This window comes from Capra hircus, chromosome 2, assembly GCF_001704415.2.
Source record: "Capra hircus breed San Clemente chromosome 2, ASM170441v1, whole genome shotgun sequence".
Taxonomy (NCBI): domain Eukaryota; kingdom Metazoa; phylum Chordata; class Mammalia; order Artiodactyla; family Bovidae; genus Capra; species Capra hircus.
The window spans coordinates 131,840,388-131,863,039 of record NC_030809.1 but is presented as its reverse complement, the minus strand read 5'-3'; the positions used below and the strand labels follow the sequence as shown (position 1 = coordinate 131,863,039).

At 43.8% G+C, this 22,652-nt stretch overlaps 1 protein-coding gene across 6 annotated transcripts in view; it reads left to right on the top strand.

Moving 5' to 3' along the window:
• Positions 13,100 to 22,652, top strand: part of WDR33 (WD repeat domain 33) — a 114,943-nt gene continuing 105,390 nt past the window's right edge. For 2 of the 6 annotated variants that reach the window (XM_013967627.2, XM_013967622.2), the window contains exon 1: positions 13,105 to 13,276. The gene's annotated coding sequence lies outside the window, so the exon portion shown is untranslated. Of the gene's footprint in view, positions 13,277 to 22,652 lie in introns of all 6 variants that reach the window. The other 4 variants (XM_013967618.2, XM_005675840.3, XM_018065870.1 and 1 more) reach the window with 4 other exon arrangements.

The window sequence follows — 22,652 nt, the reverse complement described above, 5'->3', positions numbered from 1 at the left end:
TTCCCCAGTGGGAAGAAGTGCATAGACAGGGACTTCCTGTGTGGTCTAGTGGGTAAGCATCTGCCTTCCAGTGCTGGGGACAGGGGTTCGATCCCTGGTCTGGGAACTAAGATCCCACATGCTGCAGGGCAACTAAGCCCACACACTACAACTACAGAGCCCTCAACTCTAAAGCCCATGAACCACAACTAGAGAAAGCCCATGCACGGCAATGAAGACCCAGTGCAGCCAAAACAATTAAAGAACCTTGGTAGTCATACCAGCATCCTCTCCCACAACCTCTTCCCAGATCCGTCAGAAAAGCAGGAGGATCTATCTAGTGGACACACATCCTCAGCACCGGTCACGGTGAGTGTGAGCAAACACTTGTAAAGGTGAGTAAGCAAGTCTGTCATAACTATCTCCCTGTGTTTTGGGGCTTCCGAGTTGAAGCTAGTGGTAAAGAACTCACCTGCCAGTGCAGAATACATAAGAGACGCAGGTTTGATTCCTGGGTAGGGAAGATCCTTTGGATGAGGGCACAACAACCCACTCCGGTGTCCTTGCCTGGAGAACTCCATGGACAGAGGATCCTGGCGGGTTACAGTCCGTAGGGTCGCAGAGCTGGACATGACTGAAGCAACTTAGCATGCATGCATGCCCCTTGTTTTAGAGAAATTAATGATCTAATTGCCTATCCCAGTTCTCTATCAGATCACTATTCGGAGAATCAGTGTGTGTTCCTTGGTCTAAAAAAGTCTAACTGGGTGTTCTAAATTGGTCCAGAACCTTCTGTTCTCGTTCTTTTGTTGTACACTGAGCATCTTCCTTTACCAGCTGGTACTTGTAGTCTGGTCCAAAGTCAGGGTCTATTCCCATCAGGATGCAAGGAGAGCCCCCTGGGACTCTGACATTGGTCCCATACCAGCTTTCCCCCTGGGGAATCTGCTCTGGGGCCATCTGCGGTTTCCATCACTGTTGTTGGCCGACAGAACAGTTCTTATTGGCATTTCGTGTCTCAAAGGATGCAAGAAGAAAACATGTAGCTTCATCCACTTCTGTTTTATTGCAGTCCATGGGCCAAGATGGCCACCTCAAGCAAGCACACTGATATATCCGCTCGTCTATTCCAATCAACCCTTAAGAAAAGGGTTTTTCTGATGGCATTGAGACACCCGCCTTTAAAACACTCTTCAAATTTCCATAGTGATTTCCATAAGGCTACATCCTGTTCGGGTATCCTTCTTTTTAAAAGATATATATTTTAAAAATATCTATTTATTTATTTGCCTGCGCTGGGTCTTTGTTGCAGCATGCAGGATCTTTTTAGTTGCCGCATGCAAACTCTTAGCTGCAGCATGTGGGATCTAGTTCCCTGACCAGTGATCGAACCTGGGCCCCCTGCATTGGGAGTGCGGAGTCTAAGCCACTGGGCCACCAGGGAAGTCCATGAGCATCCTTCTGATAGGACTGTTTTCCAGTTCTCTCATGCCTGACTATATTGGCCTGGCTCTAGGTCACATCCCATTAGTAAAAAACAGGGGCAAACACCATTCAGTTTAGCTTGCTGAGCTAATTTACTTTTATTTTCTTTGATCAACATGACAGTCTTCCAAACAGAACACACTCTGTTGACCTTAGAACTGCCATCCAAAAGCTAAGCAGCTCTGTGCTGGTCAATCAAGAGCTGTTTATAGGGCGCTGTCCAAGTGGCAGTGGATTCAGGCAGCTCCTCATATGGTTCTCAAGTCAGTCCTAAAGGAAAAGATCGTACTTGCTCACAAGTGTGCTAACTCTTTACATTCCCCTTGCAGCATCTGGGCATTGCCCTTCATATTATAGTGTCTCTCTGTGATCTCCCAAGATGTTATGGATAGTTTGAGTTTCAACTATTTTATATCAGTTGTAGGGCAGAGTCAATAAATATCTGATTCAGGTTATACCTCCTCCTCAAATGGAAATTCTTTAGTCCAAGATGCCAAGAATTGTTGCAGGGGTGTGGGTGGGGGTCCAGAGGATTTTCCCATAATCCCCAGTCTGCACTCTATACAGCTTTCTTTATGGTCCAACTCTCACATGTGTACATGACTACTGGAAAAACCACAGCTTTGACTATACTTAACATGATTGGCAAAGTGAGTCTCTTCTTTTTAGTATGCTGTCTAGGTTTGTCATAGCTTTTCTTTCAAGGAGCGCCTTTTAATTTCACGGTGGCAGTCACCATCTGCAGTGATTTTGTGTGTTAGTTGCTCATTTGTGTCCAACTCTTTGCAACCCCCATGGACTGTAGCCCACCAGCTCCTCTGTTTATAGGATTTTCCAGGCAAGAACACTGGAGTCAGTTGCCATGCCCTTCTTCAGGGGATCTTCCTGACTTAGGGATCAAAGCCAGGTCTCCTTCATTGCAGGCAGATTCTTTACCATCTGAGCCACCAGGGAAGCCCTGCTGTGATTTTGGAGCCCGAGAAAATAGAATTTGTCACTGTTTCCATCATTTCCCCAGCTATTTGTCATGAAGTGATGGGACTGGATGCCATTATCTTAGTTTTTTGAATGCTGAATTCTAAGCCACCTTTTTCACTCCCCTTTCCCCTTGCTCAAGAGGCTCTTTAGTTCCTCTTCACTTTCTTCCATGAGAGTGGTGTCACCTGCATATCTGAGGTTGTTGATATTTCTCCTGGCCATCTTGATTCCAGCTTGTGATTCATCCAGCCTGGTATTTCACATGATGTACTCTGCATATAAGTTAAATAAGCAGGGTGACAATATACAGCCTTGATGTACTCCTTTCCCAATTTTGAACACATCCTTTGTTCCATGTCCTGTTCTAACTGTTGCTTCTTCACCTGCATACAGGCTTCTTAGGAGACAGGTAAGGTGGTCTGGTACACCCATCTCTTTAAGAATTCTCATTAGCATTTCCAATTAATACTGCTTGAAGGGTAGCTTTCTGTGCCTTTGTTTTATCCTAGCAGGGAGAGGAAACATTCTCTAGTGTTATTATAACTATCCCCATAATACATTCAAATGAAGCAGACACAGCCACCTCACGCAGAGCCTGAATAAACGTTTCAAATTTTACCCCAAAATTTCACTTTTATTCTACCAACTCTTGTATTTCTACATTTTTCAATTTAATTGTAGGCTCCATTAGGATTTTCCCAACAGATTTTAGTAGCTCAGAGTTTATGAGGTTCCCTTATCAAGGAGTCTGAGAAACTTCTCCACTCCCTCATCATTTCAAAACTCAGGAGCATGAGGCTTTATGTCCCAGCAAAGGGTTGAGCCGAGATACCCTGGCTCTTTTGTCAATCTTTATTTCAATAAATCTGCTGACAATTGCCCCAGTTGATTCCAGGTTAATCAACTGGAATCTTTGGAAACTAGAATCAACTGTAATCTGCGCCCTCTGGTTTTTAAAATTCCTCCAAACTGGTTTAAGTAGAGTGGACAGGCCTTGGGGGGGCCCTAAGGAGGTCCTAGGGGCCCACTATCCTTCGGTAGGGCTCCATGGAGACCTTTGTTTCAGTGCCACTAAGGTCTGCTTTATTCAGCCCATTCCGTTCAAGCCATGTCAGGGTTTCCATTCTGCTGGGATGAGTCCCTTTATACTCCTTTCTGCTTGTTAATTCATCTATTTTAAAAATTTACTTATTTATTTGGCTGCTCCTGGTCTTAGTTGAGGCACCCAGGATCTTCAATCTTCATTGTGAAATGTGGAATCTAGCTCACTGACCAGGGATTGAACCTGGGTCTCCTACATTGGGAGCTCTAAGTCTTAGCCACTGGGACACCTGGGAAATCTCTAATTAATCTGTTTTTAATTCACATCCTTAAGACCCATAAGGTGAGACTGAGAGAGGAAAATCCAATAAGCTGTGACTTCCCTGGTGATGCAGTGGCTAAGATTCCATGCTCCCAATGCAGGAGGCCTGGTTCAATCCCTAGCCAGGTAACTAGATTCCAAATGCCACAACGAAACATCCAGCGAGCCACACCTGAGACTCAGCACGGCCAAATAAATAAATCAATATTTTAAAAATCCAGGAAGTCACTTGGGGGCCTTTGTTTGCTTTTACAGCTGTAAGTCTACATGAGGAGCCCATGCAAAAGGGGCCCTCTAACCACAGCACTTGCCACGCCCTAGGTAATGCATACTCTGTGCATTGAAACTGCGACCATCATTAAGCTAGTCCAGCAAGCAGAGGATATCAGATGCTTCATCTGAGATGGACCACTAGGCATTCATAGGCAGAGTCCGATAGTCCCCTTTCTCGAGATCCACACACTTTACCGTGCCTTTTATCCAATCCACAAGGGCACTGTTTTCTCAGGAGTAACCTGGGGACTTCCCTGGTGGCTCAGACGGTTAAGCGTCTGTCTACAATGCAGGAGACCTGGGTTCGATCCCTGGGTCGGGAAGATCCCCTGGAGAAGGAAATGGCAATCCACACCAGGACTATTGCCTGGAAAATCCCATGGACAGAGGAGCCTGGTAGGCTACAGTCCACGGGGTCGCAAAGAGTTGGACACGACTGAGCGACTTCACTTCAACCTGTGGTATATCTGGATCAGGCACAGCCACCTAGGATGGTTCCAAAGTGAGATGTGGCTCCTGTATAAACCCAAACATGCTCTTCCTCTCAATTCAGTTCAGTCTCTCAGTCTTGTCCGACTCTTTGTGACCCCATGGACTGCAGCACACCAGGCCTCCCTGTCCATCACCACCTCCTGGAGTTTACTCAAACTCATGTCCATTGAGTTGGTGATGCCATCCAACCATCTCATCTCATCCTCTGTCGTCCCCTTCTCCTCCTGCCTTCAGTCTTTTTCAGCATCAGGATATTTTCAAATGAGTCATTTCTTCGCATCAGGTGGCCAAAGTATTGGAGATAAGAAAACCTTTCTCAGTGATCAGTGCAAAGAAATAGAGGAAAACAACAGAATGGGGAAGACTAGAGATCTCTTCAAGAAAATTAGAGATATCAAGGGAACATTTCATGCAAAGATGGGCTCAATAAAGGACAGAAATGGTATGAAATTAACAGAAGCAGAAGATATTAAGAAGCAGTGGCAACAATACACAGAAGAACTATACAAAAAAGATCTTCATGACCCAGATAATCACGATGATATGATCACCTACCTAGGGCCAGACATTCTGGAATGCAAAGTCAAGTGGGCCTTAGGAAGCATCACTATGAACAAAGCTTGTGGAGGTGATGGAATTCCACTTGAGCTATTTTAATTCCTAAAAGATGATGCTGTGAAAGTGCTGCTCTCAATATGCCAGCAAATTTGGAAAACTTGGCAGTGGCCACAGGACTGGAACAGTTCAGTTTTCATTCCAATCCCAAAGAAAGCCAATGCCAAAGAATGCTCAAACTACTGCACAATTGCCCTCATGTCACACGCTAGCAAAGTGATGCTCAAAATTCTCCAAGCAAGGCTTCAACAGTACGTGAACCATGAACTTCCAGATGTTCAAGCTGGATTTAGAAAAAGCGGAAGAACCAGAGATCAAATTGCCAATATCCACTGGATCATTGAAAAAGCAAGAGAGTTCCAGAAAAATATCTCCTTCTGCTTTATTGACTATGCCAAAGCCTTTGAGTGTGTGGATCACAACAAACTGTGGGAAATTCTTCAAGAGGTGGGAATACCAGACCACCTGACCTGCCTGCCTCTTGAGAAATCTGTATGCAGGTCAGGAAGCAACATGGACATGGAACTGGACATGGAACTGGACATGGAACAACAGGTTGATTCCAAATAGAGAAAGCAGTATGTTGAGGCTGTATATTGTCACCCTGTTTATTTGACTTATATGCAGAGTACATCATGAGAAATGCTAGGCTGGATGAAGCACAAGCTGGAATCAAGATTGCCGGGAGAAATATCAATAACCTCAGATATGCAGATGACACTACTCTTATGGCAGAAAGCAAAGAAGATCTGAAGAGCCTCTTGATGAAAGTGAGAGAGGAGAGTGAAAAAGTTGGCTTAAAACTCAACATTCAAAAAATGAAGATCATGGCATCCAGTCCCATCAGCTCATGGCAAATAGATGGGGAAACAATGCAAACAGTGACAAACTTTATTTCCTGGGCTTCAAAATCACTGCACATGATGATTGTAGCCATGAAATTTAAAAAATGCTTGCTCCTTGGGAGAAAAGCTATGAGCAACCTAGACAGCATATAAAAAAAAGAGACATTACTTTGCTGACAAAGGTCTGTCTAGTCAAAGCTATGGTTTTTCCAGTAGTCATATATGGATGTGAGAGTTGGACTCTAAAGAAAACTGAGCGCTGAAGAATTGATGCTTTTGAACTGCGGTGTTGGAGAAGACTGTCAAGAGTCCCTTGGACTACAAGGAGATCAAACCAGTCAATCCTAAAGGAATTCAGTCCTGAATATTCATTGGAAGGACTGACGGTGAAGCTGTAATGCCAATATTTTGCCACCTGATGTGAAGAACTGACTCCTTAGAAAAAACCCTGATACTGAGAAAGATTGAAGGCAGGAGGAGAAAGGGATGACAGAGGGTGAGATGGTTGGATGGCATCACCATGAGTTTGAGCAAGCTCTGGGAATTGGTGATGGACAGGGAAGCCTGGAGTGCTGCAGTCTATGGGGTCGCAAAGAGTTGGGCAAAACTGAGCAACTGAACTGAACTGAACTGATAGTTTACATCTGAAACTAAGTGATACTGTAAATCAACTGTACTTCAGTTAAAAAATAAGATATAATTTCCATTCCACTGAAGGAAGGAAGTTAGCATAGAAGAAAATAGGTAAGGGAAAATTGCAAAAACTTCATAATTTTTAAAACACAGATCTTAGAACCTCAGAAAACCCTCAACCTAACATGTCATAATTAATCTGCTAAAAATCAAAGGTGAAGAAAAATCTTGAAAGAAGTCAGAGAAAAATGATACACTATACATAGAAGAATATCAATTCAAAGGCCTGCAGTTTATCAGAAAACAGGGGCCAGAAAATATATTTAAAATTTGGTAGAAAAAACTACCAATCCAGGACATTATATGCCGCAAAGATATACTTACAATTGAAGGCAGAACAAAGGGTGAGGAAGATGAAAAAAAGCCTAGAAGCATTAACCATCAGGCAACTAGATATAAAACAATATCAAAGGAATTTCTTCAGATTAAAGTGAAAACACACAAGAGTTCCGAATCCGGAACTTCAGGGATAAAGGAAGAGCAACAGAAGTGGTAGTATCTGGATAAACGTGAGTCTATTCTTTTCTCCTCTTAAATTCTTTTAATATATGTATATAACTTTTGCATGAAAAAAATTATACCATAATGTCAGAGGGTGGGGTTCAATTCATGTTGATGTTATACATATACAACTAACACATGAAAAACAGAGTAAAAGCCTATGTTGCTGTAAGGCCTACATTTTACTATTGTCAGAACAAAAACTGCACCCGAGAGTGTTAAACAGGCAAAGAAGATGTTATTCAAATTAGTGCAGTAAGGGAGAGAGACCAGAACTCAGCCTGAGCTCGGTTTCACTGAACCCAAAGGTAGGAGAATTTTAAGTGCTGAGGTTATGTTGATCTATGGGGTGAGTCCAGGTCATTGCGTCTCTCTTGAGTTAGCAATGGCTTTTCTCTGTGATTAGGAAACCTGTGCGTGCTATTTAGTACCATTTAAAGTCAGGCTCCCACCTTCTCACGGACACATGTGGTACATATGTCCCTCCTTGCCTGCCTGGCTGCCACTTCAGTTGCCCTCCCCACCGGCAGCATCTTGGTGGTGTGGGCACCAAGGGAAAGGGCAGGAGGACACACAGTTGGTGATCCCAAAGTTGCCACTTCGCTTAGGGGTGCTGAACCAGGAAACCTGTTTTCGAGTTCCTTCTCTGCTGGGTGGGGACTGAGGACTCTTTCCTGTACAGTTAGTTCCCCCACAGCTCGGGGGCCTGGCCTGGGGAGAAGGGCCCCTGCCTTGCCAATAAGCTCATTACCCTTAAGGCAACCATCTGCAGCCCTCAGACCCCAGGACATTGGGAAGCGCCAGAGAGTCTGAGGTGAACTGCGCTCGTGCTTCCTCCAGTCCTCGAGTGCCCTCTGCGCACATGCCGTCTCTGCAGGACCTTTGCTTGGGGCAGCCCCATGCACCTGCACCATTCTTGGCGCCTGTGTTCAAGAGGTGCATCCCAGAAGCTGGCCAAACAAGGTCTGTGTCACCTGTAGAGGTTGGGAGCTGAAGGAGAGCACTCGAAGCCCAGTTCTCTATCTGAGGACTGGCCTCATCCAAGTGTTCCATGGGCAATTACCTGGGCAGACTCTGCCCCTCACCCCCACGAAAGGCACTGGGGGCCAGCACGTGCCAGGAGCTTGGCAGCACAAACCCAGCTTCCTTCAAGTTGAGGGTTTCAGGAACGCGTATGGGCTTTACCCCAGATCTGGACTGAATTGCAACACTCAACATTGTAGTAGAGACAAGGGGTCAAGGGGCTGAGTATAAAACACCGCTATGGGGAAAGCTCTGCCCTCAATACCTGCGGCTTCTTTGGTCAGAGAACCCCCATGGTGGCCACAGGACCCAGCACTAGAATAACAGCAACCCCGTTTTTAGACGCACTGCTTCCCCTACCGTAAATCACATCCCCAGGGGCCTGCCCTGGTAGAGCCCCCATTCTTCTGGCCAAGAGCCGAGTAGCATTGCCAGCAAGACTGCCTTTAGGGGCATGTTCATCCCGGTCTCTACCCCAGGAACCCTGCCTACGAGGCGGGCACAGGGAGTAAACTTCTTGTTCCAGTTCCCTCATCAGCTGCCAGGGTTCGGTTGGACACAAAACCGTTGGGCCAACCAAGTCATTTTCCCCCGGGTTAGGATCCAGTCACTCCCTTGGGGTCTAAGAGGTGAATGCTAGCCTGCGTGAATAGTGTCTCCTAGAGAAGGAGTCAGTGTCTATGTTCTTTCCGGGCTGGACCTTGTACGAGCCCCGTTTCAATGAGATACACACATGTAGGTCTGACCTCTGTGATCCTGGCGCAAAGTGGGCGCCCAGAGATACAGCATTCCCTCCCCGATCTGCAGTTTTCCACAGAAGTGGGTGGTTTGCGGCCGTTGTCCGCGGACAGAAGTCCTTGTCCTGCCCCTCCCGGCAGCAGCGGGCAGTCCTCTTACCGAATGCAACAGGCTCATTCCCTCTCTCAACCTCTCTCCCAGTTCTTGTCTCAGAACCCTTGGGTCTTCTTCAGGATTTACAATCAAGCCTTATTCTTGTTTTTCATAATTCTCACGTTTGTACTCTGCAGATCATGGGGAAAACACTGACTTGTATGAGTGATGACTAGGAAGTCAGAGCTCTTTTAAAGTTTCCTGTGGCCTGCTCAGCTCAAGGGATGTAGACAGTAGCAGAGAAAAGGGAGAACAAGGGCAAAGGATAGAAAATAGTTACAAATGTGGTACACGTTAATCCACCTATCTCAGCGACACTTTAAATATGAATGGTCTAAAAATGTCACTTACAAGACACAGACCATCAGAATGGATTGAAAGAACTGCCTGTGCATTTTGTGGGTGCATGCTCAGTTGCTCAGTCATGTCTGACTCTTTGCGACGCCATGGACTGTAGCCGACTAGGCTCCTCTGTCCAGGGATTTTCCAGGCAAGAATACCGGAGTGGGTTGCCATTTTCTTTTCTGGAAGATCTTCCTGACCCAGGGATCAAACCCGCATCTGTGTCTCTTGCATTGGTAGGTGGATTCTTCATCACTGTGCCACCTGGGAAGCTCCTTCAACACACTCTTAAATTTTACTGAGCTCCGTGGCCATCACTTTTTCAGTTCTGAGCCACAGACCCAAATGGCAATTACTAGGAGGCACTTATGATTCATATTCACTTCCTATGGCAGGTTCCTACTCCCTTGGCTAGGGGTAAGTGCAAATGAGGTTGTGACCAGGAACCTTTCCTCAACTCTTGAAGATATTGTAGAACCTGCTGCTAAAGCCACAGCTGTCTGATAAAAATCCCTAGACTCTGGCAAAAATGGTTTCTGATACTAGAATAATCCTTGATTATCTCTTGAGTAAGGAGGAGTCTGTGTTAAAGCTAGCGTGACTTGTTGCACTTGGGTTGACACTTCTGCAGAAGCTAAGATTCGGCTGTATAAGGTCAGCAACAGACCAGTCATCTTAAGAAGATGACCCCTTCAATGTGGTCTTTCTCTGACTTATTTGATTCTGATTGATTTGGGTCTTGGGGGCTGCAGCTCCAAAGTACATGCCAGGTATTGGGAATTATCCTGCTTGTGGTAATCATAGTAGTCTCCTCAGGGCTCAGTGTTTTCTGAAAATCTTCAAATGTATGTTTGCAGCCACTAAAGAGCTAGCAAAAGATCTCCCTAAAACCAGAGCATCAGAAAAGGAGTGATGAGAATGACTGACTTAAAGTATGTGAATCTGATGTTGCGGCCTGTAAACACCACAGGCAGATTCAGCAAAAACTTAAGAGAACTTCACAGCAATAGCTGGGAGTAATGCCAGTTCCTTTGATCACATCTCAGTTAGCCTGAGCATCTCATTGAAAGGGGGAAACTGACAAAAACAACACAACAGGCCCCAAATGGAGTCACTTATGCTAAGCTTCACAGCACCAAACTGAGATTTAATTACACTTTTGGCTCTCCTGGGAATGCAATCCTAAGTCAGTCAACCAAGAATCGCATAAACAGCTCTAGTTAAGTAGTAACCTACTTGATACATCTCATCCCATAAAGGAAAGTGACTTTGCCACCATTCTACTTTTTGTTAGGAGAACATCCTTGTCCCTTCTGCCTATACTCTCCTTGGAGCACCTTTCCGTCTGTTAGATTGGGTACTGCCTGATTCATGAATCATTAAATAAAGTCAATCAAAATCTTTAAAATTTACTCAATTTTGTTTTTTAACATTACTCTGGAGTAGTGTAGATTTCCTAAATCTTTGCTTGTTGCTTCCAAGTTTATGCATTGTCAAATGATGGTTAGCACTTTTTACCAAGAAAAAAATAACTATTTTATAATTAAGGTATGTATTGGGTTGGCCAAGAAATTAATTTCATTTTTTTCCATAGGATGGCTCTAGTAGTGCTTAGTTGTCTTTCACTTCATTTGAAACAATTTTGTTAGGTTATATTGTGATAGCTGTCATATTAGCCTTGCATTAAAAAAAAGAATCAAAATTAGTGAGTTTTGTGTAGCCATTTTAAGACTGAAGATGGAAGGAAAAAAGCAACATTTTTTGGCATATCATGCTTTATTATTTCAACAAAGGTAAAAGCACAACTGAAATGCCAAAAAAAAAAAGGATTTGTGCAATGTTTGGTGAAGGTGCTGTGACTGATCAAACATGTCAAAGTGGTTGGCCAAGTTTCATGCTGGAGATTTTTTCTTGCTGCATGATGCTTCAGGGTCAGGTAGACCAGTTGCAGTAATTGAGAACCATTAACATCATACCATGAGAAAGACAGCCAAAATACTCAAAATATCTAAATCAAGCCCTGAACATCACTTGCATCAGCTTGGTTAATTGCTTTTCAAACTGTTAGGTGTTGTTTCAGGGGCTCTGAAGTGCTCTGGTACCAGAGTTCTTTATGTCTCAGAACAGAAAGAATTCAGCAAGAGGCAAAGTGGTAGATGAGAAGCGACTTGATTAGAACAGGATGCTCCTGAGGCTTACAACAGGCGGGCAAGGGGATGCCGCGCCCTGAGAACTTAGTGGGCTACAGTTTCATAATCAGAGGAAAAGTGGGGAGGGGGAGAAGAACTTTGTCTTGAGTAGAAGTCATGCTTTCATTATCCGCTCCTTCTACCAGCTGGGCATGGGTTTTCTTATCCCTACATGGCAAGCTAGGTCCACAGATTGTTTTCTATCCGTGCAGAGAGCATGTCCTAGAGATCATTAATTTACTGAGCTCACTAGGTAGGATGGGGGTCTCACGCCACCATTGTTTTATTGCTTTCAGGCCTGTCTCCCACCAACTCTCTTTAATAATCATTAACTAACAGGGGGCTCGCCTATTTTTTCTACTTAAAATTATCTACTGGGATTAACTATTTAGTCACCTATATGGTTATGCAGTGGCAAAGAATCCACCTGCCAATGCAGGAGAGGCAAGAGACAAGGGTTCAATCCCTGGGTGAGTAGGATCCCCTGGGAAAGGAAATGGAAATGGCAACCTACTCCACCGTTCTTACTGTGAAAATTCCGCTGACAAAGGAGCCTGTCCGGCTATTGTCCTTGGGAATGCAAAGTCCCATACCACTGAGTGACCGAGCACACTTGTCCCTTTACTCTGTCCCTATCAATGGCATGACCACACCACAATTTATTTACTGGTACACAGGTTCCTCTGTCCACAGGCAAGACTACTGGGACAAGTACCCATTTCCTTTTCCAGGGGATCTTCCAGACCCAGGGATTGAACTCAGGTCTCCTGCATGCAGGCGGATTCTCTACTGTCTGAATCACCAGGAAAACCCTATTACAAATAGAGCTCCTATGAACATTCTCATGTAAACCTTTGGTGGACACGTGCACTCAGTTCTCTTGCGGGGGAACTGCTGCGTTTTAGGGTGAGCGTATGCTTAGCTTTAATAGACACTGCGGAAACAGTTTTCTAAACTGGCTGTACCCTAGGGCTCAAGTTTTATAACTCAGTATCCACTCTCATTTAGAAAGGAGATACTTTAAGAGACACTGGGAATGCGCAAACGACACAAACGTGCTTGACTCAGCTCGGTGCGTTTCTTCAAATTCTTAAAATATTGTCAGCCAGACCCCCTAATTTCACGGATGAATAGGCATATTAGCAACTGCAGTACCGCCCACGAACAAATTTCTCAGTCAAATTTTCCAAAAAGAGTTATTTCTAAGGGCACTGGGGTTAGCGCACAGGATGAAAAAAGTAAGGCGGCACAACCTCCCTAGGTCCTTCTCCCCAAGCAGTGCGGAACTCCTCTCAGCCGGAACAAAGAAGCCGCTCCGAAAGGCCGCGTAAGATTCCGGTCAGGCCCCGCCTCTCAGCTACGCACATGCGCAGAGTTAGCCCTACGGAGCCCTTCGGCCCAGGCGCGCGTGACGTAGAGGCGTACGCCGGTGCGTGATGACACACGGACGTGCGCTCGGTGGCTCATAGGGGAAGATGGCGGCTGCTCTTTTGGAGGAGTGGGATTGAGAGGGGAGGAGGGAGGGGGCCCGACGGGAGAGACATTCCTGACTGTGAAGACGAACATATCGCTCGCCAGTCGTTAGGACCTCTGATCAGCGCCCGAGGGTGAGTGCGGCGGCGGCATGGGACCGCTCACCTGCAGCAGGCGGCCGCACTCCGCCATTTTCATGCTCGGCCGTTGCGTGCTTTGGGGACCTCAGGGGTGCCTGTGGACGAGTTGGAAGAGCTGGGAGGATCGACCTCCCGAGGGCTCTTTGAGGCGGGTTTGGGCCTTACGGGAGGGGGCTAGCAGCTTGAGGCATACCGGGAATGGCGGACATATTAAGGCTAAGGCCCTGACTTGAGACCTGTGGCGACGCGAAGACGTAGGTAGGGTAGGCCGCGGAAAACACTGAAGTTTGGAGGAGTGAAGCGCCTTAAAACTGAAATTGGGGGCGGGAATGGAAGGGGTTGGGCCGAGAGTTGGATGGTTTGAGTGGTTGGTTGAAGAGGTCATGGGAAGTTAGTTAATACGAAACCTGTAAAACGGCGAAGGTTTAGTTAGCCTCGTTTTTATCTTGACCTGAAGTCTGTAATTTTAACAGGTAAAGTCCACAGCTAGATAGGCAAAAAACCCCTGCTCCTGCTCCTTTGGAATAGCTTTATTACTGTTTTGTTTGGTTTAGATCGTGCTCTCTGCAAGTGGCCGTTAGTAACTCCCTGCACATTTCTGATTTTGAGTTCTGGCAGTTAGATACTTAGGTCATAGAAGGCATTCTTTTTTTTTTTTTTTTTTGAGGAAATATAAAAACTGTTGATACGTGCATGTAAACCCTTGTAATTGGTGGTCCTTCCGGAGAAAGAAGGAGGCGGGTCGATAGGGAATACGGTAATTGGACCTGTTTAAATCAAATCAGAAATGAATGGATTATTTCTAGAAAACCTGTCATGAATGATTTGAAGTATTTTCTACTCAGATGACATTATGTTGAGTGTTCCGGGAACTTTGGAAGACTAGAATATGAACAAAAAGCCTATGTAAAAGGAATAACCTCTTACGAAGCCTGCGTGGACTTTTAAATACCCTCTGGAGATCTAGCGCACGCAGTGTTTTGGCCTGTGAATGTGATGCAGAGATAGACCTATTTAATTCAATCAAAAACTTTTAGTTAAACAGAAGCGTGTTCATTGTTCCCCGATGGTATTTTTTCCCCGCTAATCTTAATTGCATTTGGCCTCTCTTATTACCATAAAGTACTTTTGCACTTTTTAATTGGTTTCCTTGCCTAGAAGAAGACAAAATACTCTATCGATTTGTATTTATGTTGAGGCCTTACTTTCTGTATTTGGCCCTTTTTCTTGAAGTTTAGAGGAAATTTTTAACTTTTGGTATTTAGGGGAAGAATTTTTGTAGAAAGTTGGCCTTAAATCACACTGCTTTAGGAAAAAGATAAATCCTTATCTCTGAAGTTGATGGCTTAACTTGCATTCTTTGGTTGGTGAAAAACATCAAAACGCAGATTTTGCCATCAATTTTACCCTGACCTAAGAGGAGGGTGAAAAAGTTGGCTTAAAGCTCAACATTCAGAAAACGGAAGATCATGGCATGTGGTCCCATCACTTCATGAGAAATGGATGGGGAAACAGTGGAAACAGTGTCAGACTTTTATTTTTTGGGGCTTCAAAATCACTGCAGATGGTGATTGCAGCCATGAAATGAAAAGACACTTACTCCTTGGAAGAAAAGTTATGACCAACCTAGATAGCATATTCAAAAGCAGAGACATTACTTTGCCAACAGAGGTCCGTCTAGTCAAGGCTATAGTTTTTCCAGTGGTCATGTATGGATGTGAGAGTTGGACTGTGAAGAAAGCTGAGCGTCGAAGAATTGATGCTTTTGAACTGTGGTGTTGAAGACTCTTGAGAGTCCCTTGGACAGCAAGGAGATCAGCCCTGGGTGTTCATTGGAAGGACTGATGTTGAAGCTTAAACTCCAATACTTTGGCCACTTCATGCAAAGAGTTGTCTCATTGGAAAAGACTCTGATGCTGGGAGGGATGGAGGGCAGGAGGAGAAGGGGACGACAGAGGATGAGATGGCTGGATGGCATCACTGACTCCTGAGTGAACTCCAGGAGTTGGTGATGGACAGGGAGGCCTGGTGTGCCGGGATTCATGGGGTCGCAGAGTCGGATACGACTGAGCAACTGAACTGAACTGAAGGCTTTAATTACACTTTTAGTAACCATTTAAGGTGCTTATTCAGAGCTCTACATGCTAAGTAACAAGTTCTGTATACTTTTCACACTGCTGCTGCTGCTGCTGCCAAGTCGCTTTAGTTGTGTCCGACTCTGTGCGACCCCAGAGGTGGCAGCCCACCAGGCTCCCCTGTCCCTGGGCTTCTCAGGCAAGAACACTGGAGTGGGTTGCCATTTCCCTTTCCATTGCATGAAAGTGAAAAGTGAAAATGAAGTTGCTCAGTTGTGTCCGACCCTCACTACTTAGGGAAAAATGTTAATTGATTGTTGCTGAAACTGTTTCATATTTCAGAATAAGAATGAAGAAAGCAAGGCAAAGAAAGTTTTATAACTGTTTTATAAGTTTTATAACCTCCTTTTGAGGTTGCTTAGCAAAAAATAGGACTTTTAGATAAAATAGTATTAATTAGAGCCTGAAGATTAGAAATCTTCATTATCAAAGTATATTTAGTTGTCCAGCTCACCAGTTGTGTAAGTATTCCAGACTTGTTTTTTAAGACTCCAAATGGTCCTAGTTTTCTGCCAAACATTATTCCAGGGTTTTATTTGTGTTGTAACTTTCGCTTGTAAGAGATTTTTTTCTTTCCGATTAGTGAAAGTTTCTCTGAGATTCATATAAGGCATAGTGTTGGAAAATCTTTACCTTACTCTCATCCTTTCTGGCCTTAGAACATTTCAGTATTTGCTGGTAGTGACTGGCTTTGTAATGTTTGTGTGGTGCCTTATAATCATAATTTGAGTGCTTGTTATTTTCTAAGATCTAGGTAGTATTGGAAAGGCTGTGGGTCTTAGCAGTAGATAGACCTGGGTTTGAAGGTCTGTCTACTGGTTAGTCTCACCACTACCTAGCTTTTTTACATTAGGTCACTTACATGCTGAACTTCAGTTTAAAAATATTAATTATAGTACTTGTCTCAAAGGTAAAAAAAATAAAGTGTCTAGTACATAGTAAGCATTCAGCAAATTTTGGCATTTTTCTTTTGTGACTTGAATTTGATGAAGTCCTTTTTTTTTTAATTGTGATGTTAGTGTCAGTTGTACATATGTGCGATAATGCTTCACTATTAGTATATATTGCAGAATAACCACCACACAGTTATAATTTCCTTTCGTTACGAGAACTTTTAAGATCTACTCATTTGGAAAATTTAAATATGCAATACAGTGTTAACTGTAGTTGCTATGTTTAACTTACTTTAGAATTGGAAGTTTTTATCTTTTGACCCCCTTCATCCATTTTGTCCATTTCTACCTTCCCCATCTTTACTTTTAAAAAATTAACTCAGTTCTCTTTCTTGGAAACAAAGACTGGATCAGCCTCATTCCTCTGGTAAAGTAAATACTCCCTTCCCTGTGTTATTAAAGAGTTTTGTGTGTATCTGTTCTTAATGTATTTTTTAGATTTAATTTTACTTGATTATTTTTGGCCCCTCTGAGCACGTGGGTTTTCTTCAGTTGTGGGTTGCAGGCTTCGGTTGTGGCGCAGGGCTCCGATGTCTCATGGCGTGTAGCATCTTCCGGGAGGAGGGCTGGAACCGGGTCCCCTGAACTGGCAGGTGGAGTCCCAACCACTGGCCCGCCAGGGAAGTCCTGTTCAGTGTATTTTGATTGGAGCGTAGCTTCTCCACTACTTTGTCAGCTCTTAGAAGGCAGATGCTGTAGTGCCTTATATATTTTTTGTGCTCAAAAAGCCTAAAGCATTATAAAAATTGAGTGAATGATTTTTGTACAAAACTTCTCATCGTGACTCTCCTGAGATCTGTATTTCACACAGACTGGGTTTATTTCTGCTCCTTTGTCGTTTCTGGTGACCTGTTTCCCCATCCTCCTCCTTTCATACTGCATATCCTGTCCATTTTTCAGAGTCCAGCTACGTCTTGTCCCGTTAGTGAGGTCTTCAGTGAATATTTTCAGCTGTGCCTCTGGTTAACCTAAGGTCTGTGTGACCGCCTTCTGTTACTTTAGCCCCTGACACTGTGCCTTCCCTTTTGAGCGGGTCCCTGGGTGGGCTGTGCTTTAAGGCTGACTTTGTTATATCGCCACCTGCTGTTTACCGTCCCCACTTAGTAAGATAGGCTTAAGGAGCAATTTCCCTTTATTTGTGTGTAGGATATTCTGGTAACTTGTTTTCTTTGTGTGTTAGGATAAATTACAAACATCCAGAAAAGCTGAAAGAAGAACGCAGTGGACGCCCATTGCCTTTCATTTAGATTTCTCTGTTACCAACATTTTGTCCATTTTGCTCTAACTCTCAGCATACCTCTCCCCTCAACAACCAGTTGCAAGTAAATCTGATATCATGCTATTTGTTTCCTAGTAGTTTGTCGCTCAGTCGTGTCTGACATTTTGCGACCCCGTGGACTGTAGCCTACCAGGCTCCTCCCTCCATGGGATTCTCCAGGCAAGAATACTGGAGTGGGCTGCCATTTCCTTCTCCAGGGGATCTTCCTGACCCAGGGATCGAACCCGGGCCTCCCACATTGCAGGCAGACGCTTTAACCTCTGAGCCACCAGGGAAGCCATTTGTTCCCTCAATACCTCTTTAATGCCATTTTTCTACACTTTATGTATTTTTATTGCAAACTAGCCTCCGGCTGAAACTGTATAAAAACAATTCCCTTTATTATGCTTTAGTCAGTTAACGTTAACCCTGGGTCGGGAAGATCCCCTGGAGAAGGAAATGGCAGCCCACTCCAGTATTCTTGCCTGGAGAATCCCATGGACGGAGGAGCCGGGTGTCCCTGGAGTCGCAAAGAGTTGGACACCTGAGCGACTTCACTTTCACTTTCAGTTAATATTCTCTCTGGCGTGGACTTTTTAAAGAATATGCCATAGTTGGGATTTTCTCACTGAATGCTTAAAATGTCATTTAACTTGTTTCTCTATTTTAGGTTTAATTGAATTTGGGTCAGTATTTTTGGCACAAATACTTCCTAGATGGTAGTATGTAATTTGCATTGCATCAGTAAAGACAGAATTCTGGTTCTCTTGTTTCTAGTGATCTAGTAATAAGTTGGTGAGGATTTCCAGATGTTTGCCCCACTGTTTGCAGTGCTGAATTTACTTGGTTCGTGTGGTGCCCGTTGAATTTCTTCACTGAAAAGGTACATTTCCCCTGTCACCTAATGGTTGATGATGGCCTAGTCATTTAATTTGGAGTTACAGAAATTGAATAAGTGAACTTTCTACAAAAACTCTCCTCACAGCTCTGTTATTTCTTGGCTGTTTTCTATTTTTAAAAAAAGTGCTTCCCCCTCCTTTCTAGTTTTTCAAGTTTTATTTACTTACGGGTTTTGATGATCTGGGTCTTTGTTGCTGTGCGTGGACTCTCTCTAGTTGTGGCAAGCAGGGCCTGCTTTCTGGTGGTGGTGCACTGGCTTCTCATTGCGGTGGCTTTTCTGGTTGCATAGCACAGGCTCTAGGCGTGCGGGCTTCCATAGTTGCAGCCCTTGGGTTCAGTAGTTTCAGCTGACTGGCAGGGAATTCCGCCTATTCCCTGTGTCTTTTCCTGAAACATGTGGAGTCCTTGATAGCCACTGTGCATCTTTCCCGTAAGAACACCATTCTCTTAAATACCCAGGATATTCATAGATTCTGCAGACTTGAGTTTTGAGCAAGCTCTGGGAATTGGGGATCGACAGGGAAGCCTGGCGTTCTGCAGTGCATGGGGTCGCAAAGAGTCGGGCATGACTGAGCGACTGAACTGAACTAACAGACTTAATGTAGGTACAAGATTTGATACTCAGATTTCATATTCCAGTTTCTCCAGTTGTCTCAATCACATCCCTTACAGAGTTTTCTCCTCTGTAATTTAGGTTCCAGTCTAGAATTGAATGTTGTGTTTAATTGTCATATTTCTTTAGTCTTTATAATTTTTTTAAACTTAAAAAAATTTATTCCTTTTTGACTCTGCTGGGTCTTCATTGCTGAGTGAGCTTTGTTCTAGTTGCATCTCCCAGGCTCTAGAGCGCAGGCTCAGTAGTTGGGGCACATGGACTTAGTCGCTCTGAGACCTCTGGGGTCTCCCCAGATCAGGGGTCAGTCTGCGCCCCTTGCACTGGCGGGCAGATTTCCTGACCCCTGAGCCGCCAGCGAAGCCCTCTCTAGTCTGTGGTTGTTCAGTCGTTTCTATGGCCTTTCTTTAATGACTAACTTTTCTTTAAGAGTCTAGTCTGCTAGTTTTGTTTTCTCCTGATTTTTGGAGTATTACCTTTTTTTTTTCTCTGATGTGTTGTAGTTGTTACTGTTTTCCATGCTTAAGTTGTTGCAGACTTGGCTAGTGTGAGTCCCTCTTTAAGCTGGTTCTTGTATCCCTACCCCCAACCCGTGGTTTTTTTTTTGTCATGCCAGGTGACTTCCAAGATGGGGATAGAACCCATGCCCCCTGCAGTGGGAGCTCTGTGTTCGCTAGGGAGTTCGCTCTTGTGTTCCTTCTGGCTGAACCGAATTAATCTTTGAGAGCTTTTTTCTTTCTTTCTTTTTTTTTTTTTTTTAGCAAAACAAAATAACCCGTGTCTTTCTGTGTTTTCCTTTTTTATATTTTTCTATTTCTCTAAAAAGTCTTATTTTCTTTTGATAGAAAATGATATTTATAAATTTAAGATGTGGGTGCTTGGTAATATATACACTGTTATTAGAATGTCTGTGTTCTAGGCTTCCTTCATTGGACAGAGCTAGAAAATGTTTTCAGAAACCATCTGTTTATATTAGTATTTTAAATTCCAACTTATTATTATTATTATTTATTTTGTTTTTTATATAAATTTATTTAATTGGAGGCTAATTATTTTACAGTATTGTATTGGTTTTGCCATACATTGACATGAATCCTCCACAGGTAGTTTAAAGTGAACATTATTATTGGGATTTGTTACAAAGAAAGTAGATTCAACTGAGTGCAGTTGATTCTTTCTAGTCCTTTTTCCTTAGACTGTATTCCACTAAAAATGAGCAGTTAGTGGACGTCCCCTGGTAGGCCAGTGGTTGAGAGTCCTTCTGCCAGTACTGGGGACACTGGCTCAGTCCCCGGGCTGGAAAGATCCCACATGCTGTGGGCAGCTAAGTCCATGTGATCCAGAGCCTGGGCTCAGCAACAAGAGAAGCCACCGCAGTGAGAAGCCTGCGCACCCCAGCTGGAGAGTAGCCCACCACTGCCCCCGTCACTGCGACTAAAGAAAGCCTGCCTGCAGGAGCAGAGACCCAGCACAGCCACCCCCCCCCCCAAAAAAAAGAACTGTGTTCAAAAGTTGCTTGAAATGACACTTTTTTATTTGATCCATTTGATTAGTTTTGACTATCAAATCAGACTTTTCGCTTTTTGTTCATGATTGGGTGTGTTTTTTTCTTTACTTTTTAACATAGTAAATATTTACATGGCTTAAAACTTGATACAATATTGAAAGAGTATATAAATCTTGCTTCTGTTTCTAAGCTGTCTTTTCCTTTTTCACCCATCCAAAGTATGGTGTGTTTATGTCTGCATTCTTATTTTCTCTTCCTTACAAAAGAGGCATACTATAAAGAACTTGAGAACCTTGTTTTTTTAAAAATGATTTCATTTATTGATTGGCTGTCCTGGGTCTTGTCTTCAGTCGCGGCCTTCCGGCGCTGCTTTCTGGTTGTAGCGCGTGGGCTTGCCGTTGCGGTGGCTGCTCTTGTTGCCCAGTCGTCTAAGGCTTGCGGGTGTTAGTGCGAGGGCTCTAGAGCACTGGGCTCAGTAGTCGTGGCATACGGGCCCAGTTGCTCTACTGCAGCAGGATCGTCCCAGACCAGGGATCGAACTTGTGTCTTCTGCATCGGCAGGCGGATTCGTTACCGCTGAACCACCAGGGAAGCTTGGGTGATTTGATTTTTGTTGTTGAGTTATAGGAGGTTCTTCATTTATTCTGAATATTAACCCCCATCAGATTTGCAGAATGCTTTCTTCCATTCTGTAGGTTGCCTTTTCACTCTGTTGATTGTGTCCTTTGCTGCACACAAGTTCTTAAGGTTGATTATATTCTCATTTGTGTGTGTGAGACCCTTATTTTTTCCTAACAGTGTATCCAAGAAATCATGCTATATCAGTTCAATGCTCCCCCACCCGCCATGTGATTTATAGTAAGAAGCGTGTATTTGGTCTTTGTCAGGTTTCTGGCATAGAACCCCTAAAACTCTTGGAATTTTCTAAGTGATTAGAGTGATAAAGGTGTTTTGATATTCATGACAAACCCCTGAAATCACTCCTGAGTTTATGTTAATGAGGTGACTTTTGGAAAGTACCTAGGGAAACCAAACATGTTGAGAGGATTAGAACTTTCAGTTCCACCCTCTAGGAGAGGAAGGGGGCTGGCGGTTGAATGAATGGCCAGTTATTTAGTCAAACATGCCCAGATTAGGAAACCTTCATAAATACTCTAAAAGAACACGGCTCATGGTTCGGAGAGCTTCCGGATTGGTGACCACATGAAGATTCTCAAGAAGATTGGTGGGCTCTGGGAACTCTGGGACCCTTCCTCCATACACTTCCTTGTGCATCTGTTATACCCGACTTTTTCTAATTCCTGTTGTTTATAATAAAGAGGTAACCTCGTAAGTAAAATGTTTGGTTGTATTCACTTCTTGATTATAGCAAATAATGCTGCTATGAACATTCGTGTACAAGTTTTTGTGTGGATATAATGCTTTTGGTTCTCTTGGAATGTACCTAGGATTAGAATTGCTGGGTATTATGGTAATTATATCCTTAGAATTTAGGGAAATTCTGAACTGGTTTCCTAAGAGGCTGCACTATTTTATATTCATTCCTACCAACAGTATGTGAGGATTCCAATTTGTCCACAGTCTCACCAACTCTTGTCATTTTCTTCTTTTTGACTATAGTCACCTTAGTGGGTATGAAGTGTTTTTCCTTTGTGTTTTGATTTGCATTTTCCTAATGATGCTTAGCGTCTGTTCATGTGATTATTAACCATTTGTTATCTGTAGAGAAGTAGCTATTGTCCATTTAAAATATCGGTTGTGTTTTTAACATTGAGCTGTGAGAGTTCTTTATATAACCTAAATGCCAGTCCCTTATCAGATACATGATTTGTCAAATTTTTTTCTAATGATGTGGATTGTCTTTTCATTTTCTTTTTTTCTTGTAATACTCTGCTGATTTTTGGCTGTTCTGGGTCTTGGGTGCTGAGATGGCTTTCTCTAGGTGCAGAAAGCGGGGCTGGGGGAGGCTCTGGTGGCTGTGCTCGGGTTTCTCGTTTCGGTGCC